The sequence below is a fragment of the Gossypium hirsutum genome, chromosome A11 (assembly GCF_007990345.1).
Source record: "Gossypium hirsutum isolate 1008001.06 chromosome A11, Gossypium_hirsutum_v2.1, whole genome shotgun sequence".
Lineage (NCBI taxonomy): Eukaryota > Viridiplantae > Streptophyta > Magnoliopsida > Malvales > Malvaceae > Gossypium > Gossypium hirsutum.
The window spans coordinates 105,953,827-105,960,742 of record NC_053434.1 but is presented as its reverse complement, the minus strand read 5'-3'; the positions used below and the strand labels follow the sequence as shown (position 1 = coordinate 105,960,742).

At 36.2% G+C, this 6,916-nt stretch overlaps 1 non-coding gene across 1 annotated transcript; it reads right to left on the bottom strand.

Annotated features, from left to right (window-relative positions):
* Positions 1-4,974: 4,974 nt before the first annotated feature.
* On the bottom strand, positions 4,975-5,081 carry LOC121210694 (small nucleolar RNA R71). The gene has a single exon (XR_005905808.1). It is a non-coding gene; the product is annotated as a small nucleolar RNA R71 (small nucleolar RNA).
* Between the last annotated feature and the right edge of the window lie 1,835 nt (positions 5,082-6,916).

Genomic DNA, 6,916 nt, shown 5'->3' with positions numbered 1-6,916 from the left:
CCTCGAAATCACTCCACCGATGAGTAAGTAATACGTACCTGAACATCTTGAATACATAATACTTATTTGATGGTAACTTAATGCAGATACTCAATATCAAAGTCTTACTTGAATCCTAGCATTTAGCCGTCGGGTCTTTAAAGATCGGATATAGTACGAGCACGAAGCCTACGGACATTAATCAGGATAATATTCTCGCATAAAGCCTGCGGGGTTTTAACCCGGATATAGTACTGACACAATTGCCCTTCGGGACTTATCACATTTATTCATCACATTGGCCATTCGGCCTTATCTCATATATGCATGTTCACATTCATCACATTGGCCATTCGGCCTTATCACACATACACATGTTCACATTCATCACATCGGCCATTCGGCCTTATCACACATACACATGTTCACATTCATCACATTGGCCATTCGGCCTTATCACGCATATATATACTTTCACATTCATCACATTGGCCACTCGGCCCTATCACATATATATACTTGTACATCAATTTCATCATAACAAAATTGACTAGGTATACTAGTCATTTGTGGCTTATAGCTTCACTTTAATACGAATTTGGTACTTTGATTACCAATGTTTAATCGATAGCTTATAAGCAACTCAAATGGTTTTATTAAGGTTTACAACAAAATTCCAAATTCAGCACAAGCTGTTTTTTTCTGAGCAACAGTCATTAAATTATTCGTAAATGGAGCTACGAAACTCCAAATGGAGTGCCGTTAATTTTCCCTGGAAATAGACTCATACATATCTTATCCAGCAAATTTTCAGAATTTTTGCTTTGGTCAATCAATACCAGATTTTTCTTAAAGTTTCCCCTGTTTCACTGTTTGACTAATCTGACCACTCTTTACTACGAATCAAATTTATCATTGTACGGAATTAAAAATGTGTTATATTTGATTTCATTTGAAACTAGACTCATTAAGGAGTCTAGGCATATAAATTTTATCTTATAACCATTTTTGTACAAATTATAATGATTTTTCTAAAAACAGAATAGGGGATTTCGGAGTCATTCTGACACTGTCCCACACAACTTTAAATATCTCTTTATAGGAAATTTCTTTGCTTCCACGGTCTCTTTTATAAGAAACTAGACTAAATAAGCTTTGATTACATATTTTATTCAGCCTATAATTTCACACCAACAATTTATAGTGATTTTCTAAAATCACGTTACTGCTGCTGTCCAAAGCAAATTATTACAATTTGCTCTTAAATTTCCAAGTCCAAACACTTATGAACTTACCATTTGAGTTTAAGACATATCATGGCCACATCATATCTTATTAAATCAACTCATTATGTCCTATTATGACTGAATTTACTCAACGTTTAATCACTTAAAACTTACCTCGGATGTGGTCGAACGATTTCGGCGGCTATTCGATCACTTTTTTCCTTCCCTTTATCGGATTTAGTTCCCCTTTGCTCTTGAGCTTAATTTAACAAATAAATTGATTTAATCATTTGAACATCGAAAAGAGAAAATCAAGGTACTTAACCCATATATATATATACATTAGACATTAAAGTCACATACATATGAAATCATGAATCAACTCAACATATTAACCCACACTCTCTTTTAGCCGATTGTCTAAGCCAAGATTAAGCCACCAATATGCTTACTTATGGCTGAACATACACATCAACTTATGTACTCATTCATGTGGCCGAACATACATGTCTATGTTGAGGCCGATTGCAACACTTAATACATTCTACAAGTATGGTCACTTGTATTGACTAAACACCATTTTGTTTCAAGTTCAAAACTTGGCCAATACACATATATACACTAGTAAAGCATCCTCTCCCTTTCCATCAATTCAACACATGCATTACTCATTAATATACAAAATTATATTCGGCCTTAGCACACAACTTGCTAGCCGATTCTTCTCCATCTAGCAACTAATGCACATATGTGCTCATTTGTTAGACTCTACTTCATCTAACAACAACCATATTTTCCCTTCTACTTCCTACCATGGCCGGATGCTTAAGATACCTCAATATCGAAACTTTTAGCTTGGATTGCTTAAAGAACTTGGTGATGAGTTCAAATTTACCTAACACCTCAAGCCTCATAACACATCTATATAGCTAACATGCTAATAGTCTCAAGGCTTCAACTAAAACTTTTGAAGCCTCTTAGTCGAATACTAACTCTCTAATAATCCCAAATCCATCCATGAGATAGTTAGAATTTAGACTAATCATCCAAGGGATGTATGAACTTTTAAAGCAACACTAAACATACCTCAATCTAGTGAGCCTTCATAGCCGATTTTTCTCCAAGCTCATTCCCTTCCTTTCTTTCTTCTATTCGGCCAAAGATGTTAAGGATGAACACTTTTTTTTTTCTTTGTTTCCTTTCTTCCATTCACGGCAAAGGGGGGGGGCATGGATGAGACCATTTTTTTTTCATCACTCCACCTTTTTGCCTTACTTTAATCCTAACCCCTTTTTTTTATTCTTTCTAACATAACTCACTAACACAACATGTTTGCAACATGTTTCCACCCATAGCATGGCCGGCCACTATGCTTTAATTTTGGGTAATTTGACATGCAAACCCATCATTTCACAACATGCATTATTAGGCCACTTTACATTTGCCTAGCACATTTCCAAATTTTCTCACATAAGTCCTATTTGATAAAATTCACTTACTATTAACAAAATTCAAACATGAAATTTTCACACATGCATATGAACATATAATGAGCATCAACTATGACGGTTAATTATCTTTATGACTCGGTTTAGTGGTCCCGAAACCACTTTCCGACTAGGGTCACTTTAGGGGTGTCACAAAGACACTTTTGCCTAAGGGGTTCGATACTCTAATTACAAATTCAGTAGACTTTACAGGCAAAGTCTTACTATGCACTAAATTCATACAGATATAAGAATGTGTTGATCCGGGGTCTATCAATGCAATCACAAAAGTATCATAAAGAGTAAAAGTACTAGTAATCACGTCTGGAGATGAGATTTCCTCACAAGCTCGGACAGCATAGGCTCTGGCAGGTCTTATAGCCTCAGATCTAACAGCAGTTTAGTAGCTCTTTGACCACCACTTGCATTTCTCGTATTTCTGGAAGGTCTACCTCTAGCTGAGGTGTTTCTTGGTCTCAGATTCTGTGCATTCTCTTGCTTAGTAGGTTCGGAACAATCTCTTACAAAATGGTCCAGAGATCCATATCAAAAACAGGCTCGGTTATTCAATCTACAATTTCCCGAATGTCTTTTACCACTGTGTTTACATTCAATTTTCTCAGATCCGATTGAATGTCTTTTACATTCAAGAGTAGGAAGCAAGGAATTACTCAAGGAAAGCCAATTGATCCATCTCAGAAGCCGGATTAATTATCAAGACTGAAGATCTCCGTTCAAGTTCCTTCAGGAGTTTTGGGTTTTCTTATGTTTTGTTATCTTTATGCTTTTGAGATGTTTTTTTTCATAAGTATGAACTAAAACCCCTAAATACCTAAGGGGAATGAAACCTAAGACTGATCTTGTTATTATTATCTGAATTGTATGATAAATATTTGACTTGTTCTTTATTATGTGTTCTTAATCCTTGTTTTGATATTCCAGGATATTGATTCAAGTTAAGCTCTTATTCAGAGGAGGAATAGACCCTGTCTAAGAGTAAATTTGTCATAATTAAGCAGAGTTGGTTGTACGCCTAGAGATATGGTGATAAGATTTTTCTGGATTAAGGTGAAACCTAATAAGGGAATCCATAGATTGAGTTAATGCAATCCTAGGGTGTTAATTAGAACGAGATTTTAATTATTCAACCTATGGTTAGAGGTTATTAGTCTCAAGAGAGATAATAATATAACTTAGGGATTTCTACGGATAAAGTCAAATTAATAAATCGTCTGATTCAGAGTCAAATAATAAGTGAAGTCTAGGTGGATTTTTCCTTTAGGTATTGTCTTAATCAATAGAATTTTCCCAAATTTTCTTTCTGTGCATTCTTAGTTTAGTAATTAGTTTAGATAACCAAACCTCTTAATTTTTAGGCTACATAATAAAATGGAAGTAAATACTAGTACTCGTGGTTCCTTTGGGTTCGATAATCCGGTCTTGCTAAACTATACTACTGTTCGATAGGTACACTTGCCTTAATCGTTATAATAAGTTAGTCTCAAGAATGATTCATTCATAAATCTTGAAAACCTATCACAAATATCACGCATCAAGTTTTTGGCGCCGTTTCCGGGGAACTAGGATATTAGGAACACTCAATTTTTATTACTTTAGCCATTTTACTTTTATTACAATTTAAATTTTTCTTTTCTTTTCTAATTCTTCATTTATTTTCTTTTGACAGATTTTTCTAGTATATGACCAGAAGAAACCCGTCAGGTCCACTACTTTTTGACGGTGAGATCGACTGCACAGTTCGCAAAAATCGAAGAGAAATAAGGTGAAGCCTAAGATACACAGAGGACGAGCAAGAGGATGATACTTCAACCACAACCAATGAGATGGATGAAAACCAAGAAAATCCGCTAGCTCCTGCAATTGCTACTAATCCAGTAAATCAGAATCCTACTCCACGCACTATGTATGATTATGCTAAACCTAATTTAATAGGAACAGAGTCAAGTATAGTTAGACCTGCTATTGCTGCAAATAATTTTGAACTGAAACCTAACATAACTAAAATGATACAATAGTTTGTTCAGTTTGATTGTTTGCAAGACGAGGATCCCAACGCTCACTTGGAAAATTTCTTAGAGTTTTACGACACTTTTAAAATCAATGGCGTTTCTAATGACACCATTCGCATTCAGTTATTCCCTTTTTCGTTGAGGAATAAGGCTAAACAATGGTTGAAATCGTTACCACGAGGGTCAATCACTACTTGGGAACAAATGATCGAAAATTTTTTATTAAAATATTTTCTGTCGGCTAAAATAGCCAAATTACGTAATGATATCTCCTCTTTTGTGCAGATGGATTTAGAAACACTCTACGATGCGTGGGAGAGATACAAGGACCTTTTACGAAGATGCCCTCACCATTGGGTTACCACTCTGGCTACAAGTCCAAACATTTCACAATGGCCTGAACCCTTCGACTCGGCAAATGATTGACGCAGGCACTGGTGGAACTATCAATAATAAGACACCAGAGGCGGCTTACGAATTTATTGAGGAGATGTCACTGAATAACTATCAGTGGTAAGTTATGAGGACAAAGCTGACGAAAGCAGCTGGTGTTTTCAACCTCGACGCGGTTACTATGCTATCTGACCAAGTAGAACTCTTAAATAAAAAGATTGACGGTTTGTGTGGTTCTACTCAGGTACATCTAGTGATGAGGTACGATTCGAATAGATGAGGAGCATGCACAAAATATCAACCCTTCAACCTTAGCATCAAGGAGGAACAAGTCTAATATATGGGTAATAATGACTCTAGAGCCTAAAATAACCCATATAGTAACACTTATAATGCAAGTTGGAGGAACCATCCCAATTTCTCGTGGGGCGATCAGGGAAATCAAAGGCCAAAAAATCCTTCTGGTTTTCAACAACCACCTTACCAACAAGAAAAGAAGCCGAACCTTGAGGAGATGTTAAAAAACTTCATCTTAGTGTCAGAAACTCGTTTCTAGAATATCGAGACAGCCCTTAAGAATCAACAAGCATTAATCCAAGGGCTTGAAACTCAGATAGGCCAACTTGCCAAATTGATTTCTGAACAACCACAAGGTAGTTTGCCGAGTAACACTGAATCTAACCCAAGGGAGCAAATCACTGCAATTACCATTCAAGATGAGAAAGGGTTAGTTGCACCTGAGCTAGAACAGAGGCAAGAAACTGTGGTAAGTAAAGGTAAAGGTGAGGTGGACCACAATGACCAGAAACCGGTAAGTAAATAGTACAAACCCCGTGTGCCATACCCAAACGCGACAAGGAAAGACCGCACAAAAGAATAATTTGGTAAATTCCTTAAATTATTAGAAAAGTTACATATTAACTTACTGTTTATTAAATCTCTTTCGCAGATGCCAAACGCAGTAAAATTTTTAAAGGAGCTTTTAACAAATAAACGAAAGTTGGATGAGGTGTCGCATGTAGAGTTGAATGCAGTTTGCTCAGCCATATTACAAAATAAGCTACCCAACAAGTTGAAAGATCCAGGGAGTTTTACGATTCCTTGTTTAATCTGTAGTTTAGATGTTCATAATGCATTGGCTGACTTAAGGGCAAGCATTAATGTTATGCCTTATAAAATGTTTAAATAGCTAGGTCTTGGGAAACCCAAACAAACTAGGATGAACATTCAATTGGCTGATAAAACCATTAGATTTCCTAGGGGTATCATTGAAGATGTTCTTGTTAAGATCGATAAATTTATATACCCAGTAGACTTTGTTGTTCTAGACATTTAAGAGGATAGTAACGCACCTTTAATTTTAGGACAACCCTTTTTAGCGACTGCTAGAACCATTATTGATGTTGGTACAGGTGAACTCACACTTCGTGTGGGAGACGAAACAATCACCATTCAAGCTCGTAATTTGAGTAACACATCGAAAATTGGTTGTATAAATCATTCTACTAGTACTGATCATGTGGTGAAACCCTCTGTGCAGGAAACAGTTACGAAGAACGCATATGAGTTGTGTTCAAACAACAACAAAAGACCTATCTATGAAGAACGAAGGCTACAAATTGAGGAGCTAGATGAATAGTGGACATAGAAACCGAGAATACCCAATAAATCGAAACTGTAACACCCCGAACCCGAGACCGACACCGGAGTCGGACACGAGATGTTAACAAACTTTAAAAAAAAATTTTTCCAGACACTGCCCAGTCTGAGTACTAGTCGCTTCAAAAATCATATCTTGAGT